General features: G+C 40.5%; 1 long non-coding RNA gene across 2 annotated transcripts in view; it reads left to right on the forward strand.

The window, feature by feature from the left end:
* LOC103219065 (uncharacterized) overlaps nt 1–15,516 on the forward strand; it is a 275,379-nt gene that overhangs the window by 245,613 nt on the left and 14,250 nt on the right. For both annotated transcript variants that reach the window (XR_012094943.1, XR_491824.3), the window contains 3 exons: nt 11,142–11,225; nt 12,477–12,561; nt 12,925–13,037. This is a non-coding gene — a long non-coding RNA (uncharacterized lncRNA). The remainder of the gene's footprint in view (nt 1–11,141; nt 11,226–12,476; nt 12,562–12,924; nt 13,038–15,516) is intronic.

Below are 15,516 nucleotides of genomic sequence, written 5' to 3' on the forward strand. Positions count from 1 at the left end.
CCAGAAGACAGCCCTCCATGGAGAAAAAGAACCTCATAGTCTCCTAACAAAGAGGATAATAAATTCCGATTAGCCAAGGAAGCTCTGAGTCTAAATACCAGCAAAGCTCAGCCCCTGCAAGTGGGGACGAATTATCTGAAAGGTCATCCTAGAGACACTGAACAAAGGGCCTCGAGCAGCTGGGTTTCTTAATTTGAGGAAACACTGAAGCCTTTAAAGAAGCCAGAGGCAGAACTGGAGAGATGGGAAAGTGGAGCGGCCTTCTGAGCACAGGGAGGATTTAATAGGAAGGGAAACACAAGCCCTGCAGGAAGCTCTGGGACCTGGCAGCCATGGCTCTCTCTGCCAGGCTGATGGCCTCTGGAAAGAGCCGCCATCTCCTGTGCTGGGCCAGGATGGCCTTTTTTGGCACTGTAATAAAATAGGATGGCTCTGATCTCAGTGATTAAAGCTTTAAAACCACAAGCCTCTGGGAGGGAGTAGGCTCAGAGTAACAACCCATACACCCCTATTCGCTCTTCTCCAGGCTGTGGTCTGCTGACAGAGCCCAGTCTGTCTCCAGAAAATTCCAGGGGCCTCTCAGGAGTCTAAGGCCAAGCCTCGACCAGTGGCCTCTTGCCTGGGTCCTGTTGTCACAACCCCAGCGGTTGAAAGATGGAAAGCTCCGTGGGAGGGCCAGGTGGCAGGCAGGAAGCAGCCTGCTGGCCTGGAGCCATCCCCAGCTTCCAATAACCCCTCTGTCTAGAAAATCAAGGGAAGGAGAATGAAAGGGTCATCTTACTTAGGTAAAAACCTGAGCAGTTGGCCTCATCCTGGACAGAGGGCACTCCGAGGGTAGACCTGAGTCAAATTCCTGAGTCTCTCAGGGAGCAAGGGGTTAGCTAGCACTGGTATGTTTCGAGCCAAAGACCATGCTAACGAGAGAAAGAAAAGAATACATATGGTGAACCAAGTGCTGAGTGAGGTTTTCCTACTGACTTTAATCCTCACAACAACTTTGAGTGGAAGGTATCGTTGTTCCCATTTTAGACAAAAGGGAATGGGGTACAGCCAAAATTTGAACGTGTATCTAGATGGCTCTAAAGTCGTCTCCTCCATACCACACTACCCCTAAATTAAGCCTTTCCCAAATATTAGTTTCCTATGCCTTGAAAATAGTCTCTAATTCATATATTTGAGACTCAGAAAAGTTCAGTAGCTTGCCAAATATACTGTCAGTGAGTTACAGAACTGAGACTGGAATTCATTTCCAACTGATTCCAAAGCTGATGTTCATTCTTCCATGCCTCATGTATCTTTAGTTAAAATAAAATAATCCTGTGGCTTTTTGCCAATCAGCAAACATTTTGCTCCTTCAGTCTTGAAGCCTTAGCCCTTTAAAGAGTAGCTCAGTAATTATGCTGCCCCAATGCCCCAGAAGTCACAATTTACTGCAGAATGAGGTGATATGAAACAAAACAGACACATCTCCAGGCCAAAGAAAGGCTATCTGGACTGCACAGACTGGATGACTTTTATTGAGATCTGAGGCCCATTTATGTACAAAAAGCAGTGAAGGGAAGTGGCAGTATATATGTGCATTTGGCACATGTTTAGTTCCTGCTCTGGCAAACGATTCTAGTTTTTTTGGTTTTGGTGAGAAAAGACCCAGTGGGCTTGACCAATCATTTTGTGGCAAGAAATTAGATGTCACTAGCCAAAGTAATAAAAGCAACTGTCTCTTCCAAGATTCATGTATTCCAGCAAATGTAGGTATCTCTCTTCTCTTCAGACTTAAATTCTGAAAGTATATTAATTTGCATAGGAAATATATACTTTTATAATCAGGTACCTCTCTTAGTCTCTTGGGGGAAATGTTCCCAATGGCAGGAACATGCAAATTGAATGAAATGGAAATTATCTAGGATATTGCTTATCACCTTATAATTTCAGTCAAAATGGCAAAGCCCACTTTAAGGATTACTCATACCTAAAGTAAAGGGAATAGTTAAACCACAAAGGCTTGAAGGAGACCTCTTATATTTTTAAAGAACAATCCTAGAGCCACTCAGCTCCTGTGAGCACTATCCTTGCAATAGAGGCTTTCATGTTAAAGGAAGCACAAAGGATGGGAAGTCTTTAGCAATGGGAGAAAGTCTTCCATGCAGTACTTGTGGTTCCAGCAATATGCACAGTAGATATTCTGAAAAAACTCCTTCCACATATAAATGCTAGATAAAATATAACAAACATCCTTTTAGATGCATGGCTGAACTCACAAGAAAGGGAAATCCCCCGAGGTCAGAGGTCAGAAATGAAGAGGGAACTCAAAAGCAAAGTTGTAAGCATGTGTGCTTATGCTGTCGCTTCCCTGAGGTGACAGAGGGCAGGCACAGTCACTCATGGTAGTCTAGGAGTTTGGGTTTTAATGCCCATGTTGTGAAAGGAAATGAAGTCTTGTGCTTATGAAATGTGAGGAGAGTCAGAACTTACACACTTGCGTAAAACCAGGACCCATGAAGAATGACACATACAATAAAAGGATACACTAGAAATGAGCTGCCTATCCCCAAAGACACATAAGAAGAAAGTTTATCTCTCTCAGCTAGGTTGTGGTTAGGATAATATATTCTTGAAATCTGTAAACACCAATTTGAATAACATGTATGCCTGGCACTATAATTTATATTACATAATCCTGGAACCTCCAAGCTAGAATATTACACAAAATGGGTCCTAGGCTTTTAATATCCCTAGAGAATCTGGAATACCACTCTTATGGACAAATACTTTCAGTCAAAAATGAACATGATTCCTATGGATAAAGACTCACTCAAGATAAACTCTCAATCCCAAACTGAAAACACATTAACAATTGATCTATTGTGAGTGGCTATGAGCAGAAAAAAAAATCACAGAGTTAAGCCCTAAGGAACTCCAATAATTAACCAATTTCACAGAGACTATACAAGTATATTTAAATAGTTTAAAGGCATAAAAAAGAGTTGCAAAAATGAGACACTGAGAAAAGAATAGATACTTAAAAATTAATTAGAACTTATAGAAATGAAAAATATAGTTATTGAAATAAAAAATTCAATAGACAGTCTATAACTAAACGAAGACCTTTTGTTTACAAAAGACCAACTGACTGAGAAATTTGAGGTTATAAATTGAAGCCACTGACACAGTGGAAAAAGCATGGGACTTGGGGCCAGACAGACTGGACAGAATTTTGTAGAATGTGCACCACATCAAATTATAAACTAGTATCTGGTACTTATGAAGTGCTTATTATGTACAAAGCAGTATCATAAACACTTTATATATTATTTAATATAATTCTTCTAATAATTCTGTGATATAGGAATCAGTATCTTCATTTTACAGGTAAAAAAACTGAGAATTAAGAAGGAAAGAGCTTGCCCCACATTCCACTGACAATTGATATCACTAGGATTCAAACCCAGGTCTGTCTCACCCTCTTAACCACTAAGATTTATTGCCTGTCCCATTAGACTGAAATCTAATTTGAATCAGCTGTGTAGGGTTACATTGCCTGAGAGTAGGAAAAAAATATTTTATTTTCATCCTGAAGGCCTAATAGAGCCTTTCAAGAATGTATTTTATAGCTCTTTTCTTGCTGATAGTAGCAGAATTTGATCTACAGCTCAAAGTGTAGGCCCAGCTGAATGTGGAAGACTTGAAGGGTTAGACAGGCATCTGATGTCAGAAGAGGCGATGGGCCAGTTCTTTAAGTCTGGAAAGCTCAGGCTAATATTAGTGATCAGAGCCTGTCATGGAAGAATCTGAGAAGTCAGTAAAATGGTGAAGGATTGGGGTGACTTTGAAAGTCAAGACTAGCAAAATGTTCAGAATTTAGTGGTTCAAATGGTTAGAGAGCTTAGTATTATCAAGGTGCAATTCTGAATGAGATCTAGATCAGAAATTAGTTATCATTTTTCTGTTCTCTTATTCTCTCATATTTCCTCCTGAGGCTGTTTGCTTGAGTCCTTAGAGGAAGCCCAGAAAGTAAAGATGACCCTGCCTCTTACTAAGGCAGAAAATCATCAGGCTCTGCTTGATGTGTCCTAGCTCTGGTTATATCTCCAGAAGAGGATAATGCTCTGTTAACATCTTGTGCAGGTAACTGTATTACTACAGTTGTTATATAAATACTAGAGCTCATTAGAAGCATTTCTAAGAATACATATTTCATATTTCACAGCTAGTTTCTCAAAAAACAGTGTAAACAATTACTAAGCATTTTTAAAAATTAATGCAAAACCCTAGGAACATTGCATGGAATTATTTATGTTACATTTGTAACATAAATATAATGCAAATGAACAAAAATAAAAGCTTAAAATGTATATTGGGACTTTTTTTGACTTTTGGATAGGCTCTTGAATGGTTGGTGAGGATTGAAATATTTATAATTATAATGATAACAAGATTTTATTTTTAAAGCCTTTCTCTCAATGAATTCTCACAGTCCTTTGAGTCTACACCATTAGACTTAATTTACAGATGGGAAAACTGAGGAAAGGGCAGTTAATGAAAGTTGCCTAAGATAAAATAATTCATTAAGTGACAAGCCATACTCTAAATTCAAGGTTTCCCAATTCTAAATCTCATGCACTTTTCAATATGTCTAGTTAGCAACTTGGTAGCTGACTTAAAGAAAGCACATGCAAAAATTATGGGTTAAAGGAATCTAACAAGGTGAAATTTATCAAGGATAAATTTAAGGTACTGTCTGAATTTATGCCAAAAGTACCCTCAAATAAGTGAGGAAGAATGTCCCAGCAGCTCATTGAAAAAAGACTCAGGAAGTCTGGTTAGCAGGAAGAACAGCATAAATCATTATATGTGACAGGACCACAAAAACTGGTACTTTAGTGACTTTATGCTACGTCAAGAAGACAGACAACTCCTGGAACATCTTGCTCCATTTTGGGGTTTATGCTTTAAGAGGAAGCTATATAAAGTGAAAGACGATCCCCAAAGAGAAAACAAGATGGTAACGTATCAGAATGTCACCATATACAGAAATGATGAAAAAACTCAACATGTTTAGCTTGGAGAATCAATGAAATGAATTCCAGATATTCCCATCCCCAGGCAAATATAGAAACCCTAGGACTTTTAAGAATAGGGATAATTTACCTGGGATAATATGGTGGTTACAGTACTGGACAGTGGAATGATACCTGTCTGGGTTTGAATCCTACTTTCACTACTTACCAGCTATACAACCTTGGGCAATTTATCTAATCATTTGGGTAAGTTATCTAACCTGTCTCTCAGGGTTCTCATCAATAAAATTAAACTAATAAGAGTACCTTCCTCCTAGGATTATTTTGAGGATTGAATGAGTTCATACAATTCATAAATTTAACACAAGCTATTGCTATAGCAGAGCAGAAATCTCATTAAGTATTATTTGTTGATGCTATTATCCTTTCTCCAATTAAGTGGGCCATGCACTGCCCAAGAGAAGAATCTGTCTCATAGTCATAATGGCAACTAGGAGATGACTCCCCACTTCCTCAGCATTTAAAACTCCCACACTCACCTCAGATGAGTCTTTCATTTCTATGAAGTGCTCTCAATGCCTGAAACATCTGGACCAAAATCTAAACCATCCCAAAGAACAGAAATGCCTTTTAAAATACAACCTCCTAGATTTACTATCTTCTACGTACGAGCTGTGTGATCTAGAGCAAGTTAACTTGTCTCTCAGAGCCTCCGCTGCCTCATCTGCAAAATACCTTGTTGTAGGAAAGATGACTGAGAAAATGTATGTGGCTGTTCCCAGTATCATGCCTACTATAGGCAAAATGCTCAGGAAATGTTTTTTTCTTTCCATAATTTAAGAAGAAACTGTGACAATGTGATAGTTTTGAAATACATCCATGTAGTTAAACAGGCTATATTAGTCTATTTTCATACTGCTATGATGAAATACCCAAGACTAGGTAATTTATAAAGTAAAAGAGTTTTAATGGACTCACAGTCCCACACGGCCGGGGAGGCCTCACAATTATGGCAGAAGGTGAAGAAGGAGCAAAGGCACATCTTACATGACCACAGGCAAGAGAGCGTGTGCAAGGGAACTGCCCTTTATAAACCATCAGTTCTCATGAGATGTATTCACTAACACAAGAACAGCATGGGAAAAAACCATCCCCATGATTCCATTACCTCCCACTGGGTCCCTTCCATGATATGTGGGGATTATGGGCACTACCATTCAAGATGAGATTCGGGTGGGGACACAGCCAAACTATGTTACAGACACTGAGCCCCATGATGCTATGAACACAGGGATGAATAATGTATGACCCCAACACTGACTTTGCTCATGGTCTGGAGGAAGAGGAAGTAAATAAGCAAGTGCCTAAGAACATGGCAGTAGCTAGTGATCTCAGGCAGGTTGGAATCATGGTTGGGAGTGAAGGGCAGCAGCCACACTGCAGGAACTTGAGGAGCAAGCAAAAGTTGGAGTTAGGAGATAGCAAATATAGCACACTCTTAAGAAACTAAAATGGAGAAAGAAGGAAGGAGAAGGAGAGGGAGATCCAGAGTTATCAGAGGCATTTGTGTGTGTGTGTGTGTGTGTGTGTGTGTGTGTGTATTTGTCTGGGGCCATATTTATAACCTGAAAAAAACAACTAGTAAACAGGGAGTAATTAAATATCAACATGACAAGGGCAGCCATTGTGCAAGTCCAGTTGTCAGAGTTGACTGATAGGTGTGTAGATAGCTCCCCTGACATTTACATCGGGGTGGAAAGCCACAGTGGACATTAGGACAAAGGGGCAGTTCCAGAAGTTCCTATTCTAGGGATACAGCCAGACCCTCAGCACCTCCATGGGGGATGGATGTTATTCAGAGCCCTGAAGTCACCCATGAAGACAGCAGGAACCTCCCGAACTCTTCTTCTTTGGGGTAGAGGGCCTGAGTGAAACACTGACAAACCACAGCCAAATTTATTTCTTGCTTTGTTTTTTTGGTGGTGTTGCTTTTCCTTGGGAACTGGCACATTTTGCATTGAGGTTTACACAAAGCAAAACAGCTCCAGTGTCAAATGGAAATCCAGCAGGCTCTTCCCAAGATGTACTGTTCCTTTGTACAGGCTGCCGACTTGGGAGAGGGGCCCAGGACATAATGCCTGTGCCTCTTGGGAAGCATATACAGACAATGGTCTGTGTGTGAAAAGGGGAACAGATTAACCAGGACTGGGGTATCTCCCAATTGCTTTTCTTAAAGAAAGACTCTATTGCCAGGAAGCAAAGCACACACAAAAACAATACCTAAGCTAACAGAGTACTGGCTTTAATATACTCAGAAATAACAGAACACGGGCAGGCTACAACTTTCCAAATCCCCTTGAAAATCCTTTGCCAGAGCAGAGATGGTTTGTCAAATCTATACTCTTTGTTTAATATGTTTGTTCTTTTGTTTGATCAAGGGGGGAAGCCGTCTAACTCATTATATTGGGGGAGCTGCATTCATTCCTTTGTGCTTCTTTTTCTTCTTCTAATCTTTATTAAAATCAAAAGAAGAGCCACTCTAATCCTTCAAATGATAATTTATTTCTCAACCTACAAAGTCAGAGTCTTTGCTATTATTTTAAAAACAAATCAATGCAACAATTTTAATTAAAAATGAAACAGGGTTAACCTAAAAAAATAAATAGGCATTTGTTAGATCAACGAGCAAACTTGTTTACAATTAATGGGCAACAGGGCTCCTGGTGATAAAGAAAGGGTTTTAAAGCACCAGAATGTTTCACTGCAGTTGGTAATTTCTCTGGACTTTCATTTGAGTCTTTAGAGAGAAAAACACATCTAGAAGTCTCCTAATGAAATGTCCTGACCCTGGGAAATTTATGCTTCAAAATGTGCTCTACCCATCCCCCCAACTGCCCCCCACTCCCATCTCTGCCAGCCACTTCCTTGGCTAGAATACTCAGTGGGTTCTATTTTAGCTGGGGTTATTCATCTCAGATAGGAGAGTAGATTTGGCATTCTCGCAAGGGAAAAAAAAAGGCTCTGTATTAATTAAGGAGACATGAATTGGCCTGCTCGTTGGTGGGTGGGGCTGGTGGAGTGGACTGATGATCTTTAGGAAGGCTCAGGTTTCTCAAGCAGGAGAGAAAACCACACGTATTAGGAAGTGGACATTCTCCCAAATACCACTGAGAGAAAAAAAAAAGTGATTTCCTTAAAGGAAAGCTAATGGAAAATGAACTTGAATATGTAAATTTATTCAGTGTGTATTTTTTATTGAGAAGCTACTGAGTTCCAGCAATGGCATTTAGGATTGAATTTCAAGACATGATCTTTCAGTTGGTTTACCATGGTCCAGCAGTCTCCCAGCTCTCTCTCTGTGGCAAGCCTGAAAAGAGGAGTCACAGAATCTAAGTTTATGGTTCAGTGGAGGAGACAAAGCATGTGATGAAGGCTGTGGCAGACATGGATGCTAAGTGCTGTGGGAGGGGACATGGAGGGAGAGAGAACCTCCTTTGGAGTCACCTGTACTTCTGGACTAAGGCAGGGAAAGTTGTAGGGAAGAGGTACATTTCAGATGGGCTCTGAAGAATAAGTAAGACTTAGGCAAGTGGATAAGGATGAAGAAGAGCATTCATGGCAGACCAATATGAGCAGGCTCAAGTACTGTTAAGAATGTAAGAATGTAGAGGAGTGGAGGGATGAGGGGCAGATGGTTATAATGTTTGTTTGTTTGTTTTTTCCCTCATAAACTCCTATTCCTCCTTCCAATGTTAACTTAAGCTTTATCTCTGAGAAGCCTTCCCTAAGCTCCCCATCTTGGTTCTGGAGACTCCCTGCACAGTACAGTGTGTCACTTGTTGACTCCCCTACTAAACTGTGCCCCTTAACCTGCTCAGTCTCTCTTCCCTTCATACCCAGCACCACAGTGCCTTGAGAAGTGGACTGAGCAGGAGGCCAGGGTCAGATGCTCAGATTTTCAGGGCCAGGGTAGAATGAGATATAACACCTGTGTTAATGCTGGAGCAAAAAATGCAACTGAAGTAGGTTTGTGTCTAAACTCCTTATGTGGCCCTGCACACTGTGATTGGTTGCCCAGGTACCCCTTCAGGAATCAAGAATTTGTCACTGCCTGGAAGGATTTCTGTGGGAAGATAGCCCTCAACTGTTAGCCCCTGCAGGGTCTCAGCTGAAGAGATGACCTGACCCAAGTTCACACACTCTTTCAGAGCCATCTGCATCTGGTGACTGATTGTCAGGGTGTTTATATGCTCAAGCTTCTCAACCTAACATTCGACAGCTCTCAAAAGCCATCATCCCATCTTCACAACTTCCTGTGGGACATTGTGAACTCCTGTGCATCAAGACTACACCACACCTTGACTTCTCTCTCTGCCCAATAGATCCTGCTTTCTTCTCTTCCCTTCCAAGGTCTTAATCCTAAGAGCCCTCCCTAGCAGATTTTCTCCATGCTACTCTCTATATCAGGATCTGCTTCTGAGACAATCCAACCTATTATAGCCTCTTGAGGGTCCAGCCTCAGGGAACCCAGGGTTGACCCATCACAGTCACACTTAGGATACCTGGTAGGTTTGTTTTTTGTAAAAGCAGATCATTTGAGAGGAATTGTAAACAATTAATAAGTCTTGTGAACATGACTATGTTAACAAATCATCAGAAAAAGAATTAGCAAATTGAGAAAAATAGCATCCAGGTCTGGTAATTTCGTAAGTGTTCTATTCTGGAGACAATAAAAATTAGTATAGATCTTCTAAAAAGCAATATGATAACGTATCAAGAATTATAAATCATTCCAAATATGGAATTTATCCTGAAGAGATCATTAAAAAGAATAAAATGAATCTATACAGGATAATGTTCTTTGTAGCATTAACTCGAAGGAGAAAAAAAAATGTGAAAAACCCTAGCTATGCAACATTAGGGACAATAATACTATGGAACGATCTGCAGTGATAACTATGAAGACTAAATGAAAAGCACAAAGCACTTATGATGTAAGTATAGGGGAAAGAAGCAAACATTTTAAAAGTTCATTATGACTACCTAAAGTCTAAGTGGATTCAGATAAAGTAAATAAAAGGAGATGACACAAAATCATTTTGAATGATTTGTTTTCTTTTTCCAAATTTTAGTGTCATTACATTCTTCCCTTTAAAAAATTTAACTAACAGATTATTTGCATGATTTGACATCTAGTCTTCTTGCATGAGCAAAAGGGAGAGTAAATATGAAAGAACAGAAAACCAGACCTCAATAATATGAGCCTAGAATGTGATATGACCTTTCCCTGCCTGCAACTTTCTGAAAGAGATCAAGGTCTTGAAGTGGATGGATATAATTTGACAGCTGCTCTTTGAGCCTGACTTCAAGAAAAGAATGAAGTCATAATTCTCAAGGGGTATCCATGGTGTTTTTAAAAAATTATTTAATTAATTTATTTATTCATTTTTTGAGACAGAGTCTCGCTCTGTCACCAGGCTAGAGTGCAGTGGCGTGACCTCAGCTCACTGCAACCTCCACCTCCCCGGTTCAAGTGATTCTCCTGCCTCAACCTCCTGAGTAGCTGGAACTACTGGCCACCATGCCCAGCTAATTTTTGTATTTTTACTAGAGACGGAGTTTCACCATGTTGGTCAGGATGGTCTCCATCTCTTGACTTTGTGATCCACCCACCTCGGCCTCCAAAAGTGCTGGGATTACAGGACTGAGCCACCGTGCCCAGCCTCTGTGGTTTAATTAAAAGAAGTTCGGGTTTTCAGTCTACTGGGACCAAAGAAAATTACTCTTCCACATACCATCTCCTGAATGCACATTTAGTCAATCCCCTTTATAGCAGAAGAGACATCTCCAGCCTTCTTAAGAGAACCCCTTCAGGAATCCCTTCATTCCATGATTCTTGGACTCCTGATTCTACCTTGCATCATGGTACCTGGACTGTATGACCTTGTTTCCTGGACTCTCCTTTAGATATGATACCCCGAGTAACAACATGTGTTACTATCACAGCTTCCAGTTATTTGGTATTTCTCTGTGTTGAGCACTGTGCTTAGCTTCTTATCTATATTTTCTTATGTAGTCCTTATAACAACCCTATGACTGACTATTATTATTCCCACTTGGAAGATGAAGACACTGAGGTTCCAGGAAATGAAAAATTCAGTGCAAAATCATAAGACCAGAAGTGTTCAAGAACAAGATTCAAACCAGGTTTGTAACCAACAAAAACTGTCTCAGTCACCATGCCTGGAGATCATGATTCCACAAAAGTCAACATTCTGCTCTTTCCACTGAGGAACATTTCGGAAAATTCCCTTCTGTCATTTGCCTTAAAAACTCCATAATTCTTGGGAGACACAACTGTTGCTTTGCAAAGCAGTTCTATTAAATATGCATTAGACTGCTTAGCTTGTCCTGAAAATGAGTTAGTCACCTTTCTCTTTTTTTCCTCACTCTGCATCTTTTTATACAAGGAACTTGTTGACCCTGCCCTGGTATGTGCACGATAGAGGGCAGGAAAGAGAACAAGCAGAAAAGGGAAAGAAATATGTGGGGATGAATCTAGCTCATGTCCAGAGACTTAAATGGGAATGCCCTGTGGAAATGAACTGTGAAGGCCTGGCCAACAGGGCTGTCTGTCTAGTACCTTCTGCCTTCTGTGTAGCTTCACAAAATAATTATCATAGGTTAATCAGGTCAGCAAACTTGCCGGGCACTGACAAGCCGGGCAGTCTCAGGTGTGCTCTCAGTGGACAACCATGAGGGCTCTCTGGCTGCTCAGATGAGCAAGTCAGCTGGGAACAACTGATCTGCTGAGAAATCTGATGGCTGCCCCATAAGGGGAACCAGGTCGCTAGGATCGCTGGGTGAAGGCTGCTCACCCTTCAAATAGTCTAACCCTCTGTGATCAGGCTGTTTTAATCCCCACATCTCCAGACTCTCACAAATCTGGAACTGGTTTTTAGTCTAAGGTCCTGGCAGGGATAATGTGTTTAATTGGCTTTAAGGCAGAAAACACAAAGCACACGACATGTAGCAAAGTTAGTATTGTAATTACAGAAAGTCCGATGCCCTTCAGAAAGGTTACATGGGGGTATGTCCCCAAGATGGATTGTTTTTTGTTCTGTTTTGGGTGGTTTGTTTTTTGTTTTTGTTTCATAGTGTTTTTATCTACTGCATAGAATTTGGGGGAAAAAACCCAGGATTTTAAATGTGGACAGGAATTTAAATCCTTGGTGGGCACATAGCAGCTATGGTACCATGGGCATGATACCTAACCTCTGTAAGGTACAATGGGGATAATTATATTCACCTCTTAGGGAGGTCATGAAAATAAGTTGAGATAAAACATATGAAAGCACCCAGCACTGGCATGCTCAGTCCATATTAGTTTCTCATTCTCTTCATTATTTTCATTATCATCATTATCACATTCTCACCTTTTTTCATCATTGTCAGTAGCAGTCGCATCAACCCAGTGTCCTGACTTTCAAGACAACCATGAAAACGCCCCAACTGCTGCTAAATTACCAGCAACAAGGATCTGGTGAGTAAGTTATTTTGGGGAAGTCAGGTCTTGTCAGCGTGCGTCGAGTTTCTTGCAGTCCTGTGTGTCAGTCTTTCTTAAACCCCTCAGATACCCAGAACCTCTCTGTCTACTAAAAAGAACTGAACTATTAATGTCCCTCATAGAAGAAGAAAGGGAAACCGGCTCCTGTAAATGTGGGTCAGGAATCACCAGGGAGGTAATGACTTGGTCTGCTCTGTGTTCTCTGGCCCTCCTTGGTCCTTCCATGAAAGCCCTCTGTCAGGAGCCCTGCGTGGCCATGGAGTGATTGCCCTTTTGTTCTACAAATTCCTGGATATGACTCACAGAACCGTTTAAGCACGTCTCTCTTCATGTTCCTAGGAATTTTCTTGACAAGAGCAGTGCCTATCCTGAGGCAATCGTATTTCTCCTTGACTTCTCTCCAGTATCAGCTTGTTGCTTGACACCACTGCACAGCCAACTGTATAATGTGGGTGAGTATAGCTGCATTTTCCTCAGACACAAGCCTGGCTGCCCACTGCTAAGGTGACATCAGGCCAGGCCACAGTGTATCATTTATCCTCCATGCCTTCCTCTCCAGCCCTGAGTGAGGTGGAGTCCTTGAAACTATCACCATCCAGTGGAAATCAGTGCTGCACTTTCAGGAGGTTAAGCATGAAAAGAGCATAAAAGGTGTTATTACCCCGTGTCTCAGTAATTCCTCTTCTGAAAACCTTTTCTAAGGAAATGATGTGAAAGGATTCGGTCATAGTGGCTGGTAGTTACTGAGCACTCACCATGTGCTGACACTGTTATAATTGCCGGGTATATATTGACTTATTTAATCATCATAACAACTCCAGGAGGAAACAGTCAGGTTATCCCCATTTTTCAGATGAGGAAACCAAAGAACAGTGAGACAATTGTATCTATATTCATGCTGCTTAAGTGTGTAAGAGCTGAGAGTGAGCCCAGGTGGTCTGATTTCACAGTCCTCACTCTTGATTTCTATACTAGTGTGGCCTCTATGCACAAAGTTTGATATAAATAGAAGAGGAAGAAGAAAAAGAATGAGGAGGGATGGGAGAGAAGGATGAAGGGGAGAGGGAGAACAAAAGGAAGGAGAAGAATAGGACAGGGAGGAAGATTTAGAATAAAAGTTAAATTTATTGTTTATGATCGTGAAAATCTGGGCTAGGGCCATTTGGGCCGAGTATGCTGGCATTCCAGGTACCCAGGGTATTCTGAAGAAAGAGAGGTCTGTGGGTTCTATGCACAGCTGCCTTGTCACCCACTGGGGAGGAGCACAGTACTGAGAGTGGGGCTTACATTTACAAAGTTGGTATGAAAATTAATAGGCATCTACATTCCTAGAGGTCAATAAATAGAGTGAGAGTTGTTTGTTTGCTTGCATATTGGAATGGAGAAAAATATGTCCAGTCCTAATAAACTTTAAAGTATTTCTGCTCTTCCCTTCTTCCTAAACACTTTCATCCGTCCACATTACTATGGGAATTTTTTGATGCTGTCAAATGAGTCACTTATAATGGGAATTTTTAAAATAATTATGTTGCTATGTCAAAAAATTTGGAAATTAAAAGATGTTGTTTTACATTCTTGGCACAAAATGCCCCAGGTTCAACCGTCTCAAAAAATATGAGGCACATCTACCTAATAACAAAAAGTTTTCAGAATGGTTATCCTAGTGATTCTCTTTCTGAAAATCTACTATAGTGAACTAATTGACAAGGGGAAAACAATTTTTCACAGGAAGATAATCCAATATCACTTATAACAATAAATATTAGAAATACCTCAAATGTCCAATAGGGAAATAGTTAAGTATCTTAGGGATATCCCCTCCGTGGAATAGTATGCAGTCATTGGCAATAATAATTTCAAAGACAAAATGTGGCAAATTGAGAAAATGGTTGAAAGTAAAACACACACACAAAAATTATATAGATATTATTACCATCAAATGATATACATTTTTGCTTATAGACAGAGATATATTTTTTGTATGTAGACAGAGACTGAAAGGCTGCACAGAAATTAAGTCAGATTAAAGATGATGGGATTCAAGATAGTTTTGGTTTTATATGCTTGTTTCCACATTAAATATTACAAATTTACAGATCCAATGGTAAAAGGACAAAGCATTGTAGTGGGTGCAGTGCAAGAGGAAATCTTGGGACAAGCAAGAAGATAGACAGGAAGCTATTGCCCTAATCCAGGTAGGAGATCCTGGTAGTGAAGGTGAACAGTGATAGTAAGGGGAGGATTCTAGAGATAAGTTATAGTCAGTGAGAGTGAGAGGGAATCGCTGATATTCCAAAGTTTGTGACTTGAGCCTAACAATAGAGAATAACAGTAGAGGAACAGGACTAGGGAGAATTTAGGAACGTTATATGTGGAGACATTCTTTAAGTGATATCCAGTTGGAAGTTGGAATACTGTTTTGGAGCTCACAGCAACGTGTGACTCTGGTCCCCCAGTGTCTATATGTGCGGAGGATGGTTTTGTATCCAAATAGACATCTGAGCTCAAGGTAATTCTTAATATACAAAATATAGGACTCAGGCCACCATATTACAGGTCAAGACTCATCTTAGTGATTGCCAAACTTAGAGTTCTGTATTTGTTTTCTTTTGCCACATATTACTCCAAAACTTAGAAGCTTAAGCATTTGCAATCTCACAATTTCTGTGGGTCAGGAATCCAGGTGGAGCTTAGCTGTTTGTCTCTAACTAAGAATCTCTCAAAAGGGTATAGTCAGGGTGTGAGATAGCGCTGCAGTCATCTCAAGAGTAATCTTGGAGAGGATCTATTTCCAAGCTTCCTCATGTGGCTGTTGGCAGGCTCATGTCCTCACTGACTGTTTGCCAGTGACATCAGCTCCTTACCATTTGGACCTCTCCCTTGAACAGTTTGAAACATGGCAGCTGGCTTCCTTCAGAGAGAGAAAGAGAA

This window comes from Chlorocebus sabaeus, chromosome 12, assembly GCF_047675955.1.
Source record: "Chlorocebus sabaeus isolate Y175 chromosome 12, mChlSab1.0.hap1, whole genome shotgun sequence".
Taxonomy (NCBI): Eukaryota; Metazoa; Chordata; class Mammalia; order Primates; family Cercopithecidae; genus Chlorocebus; species Chlorocebus sabaeus.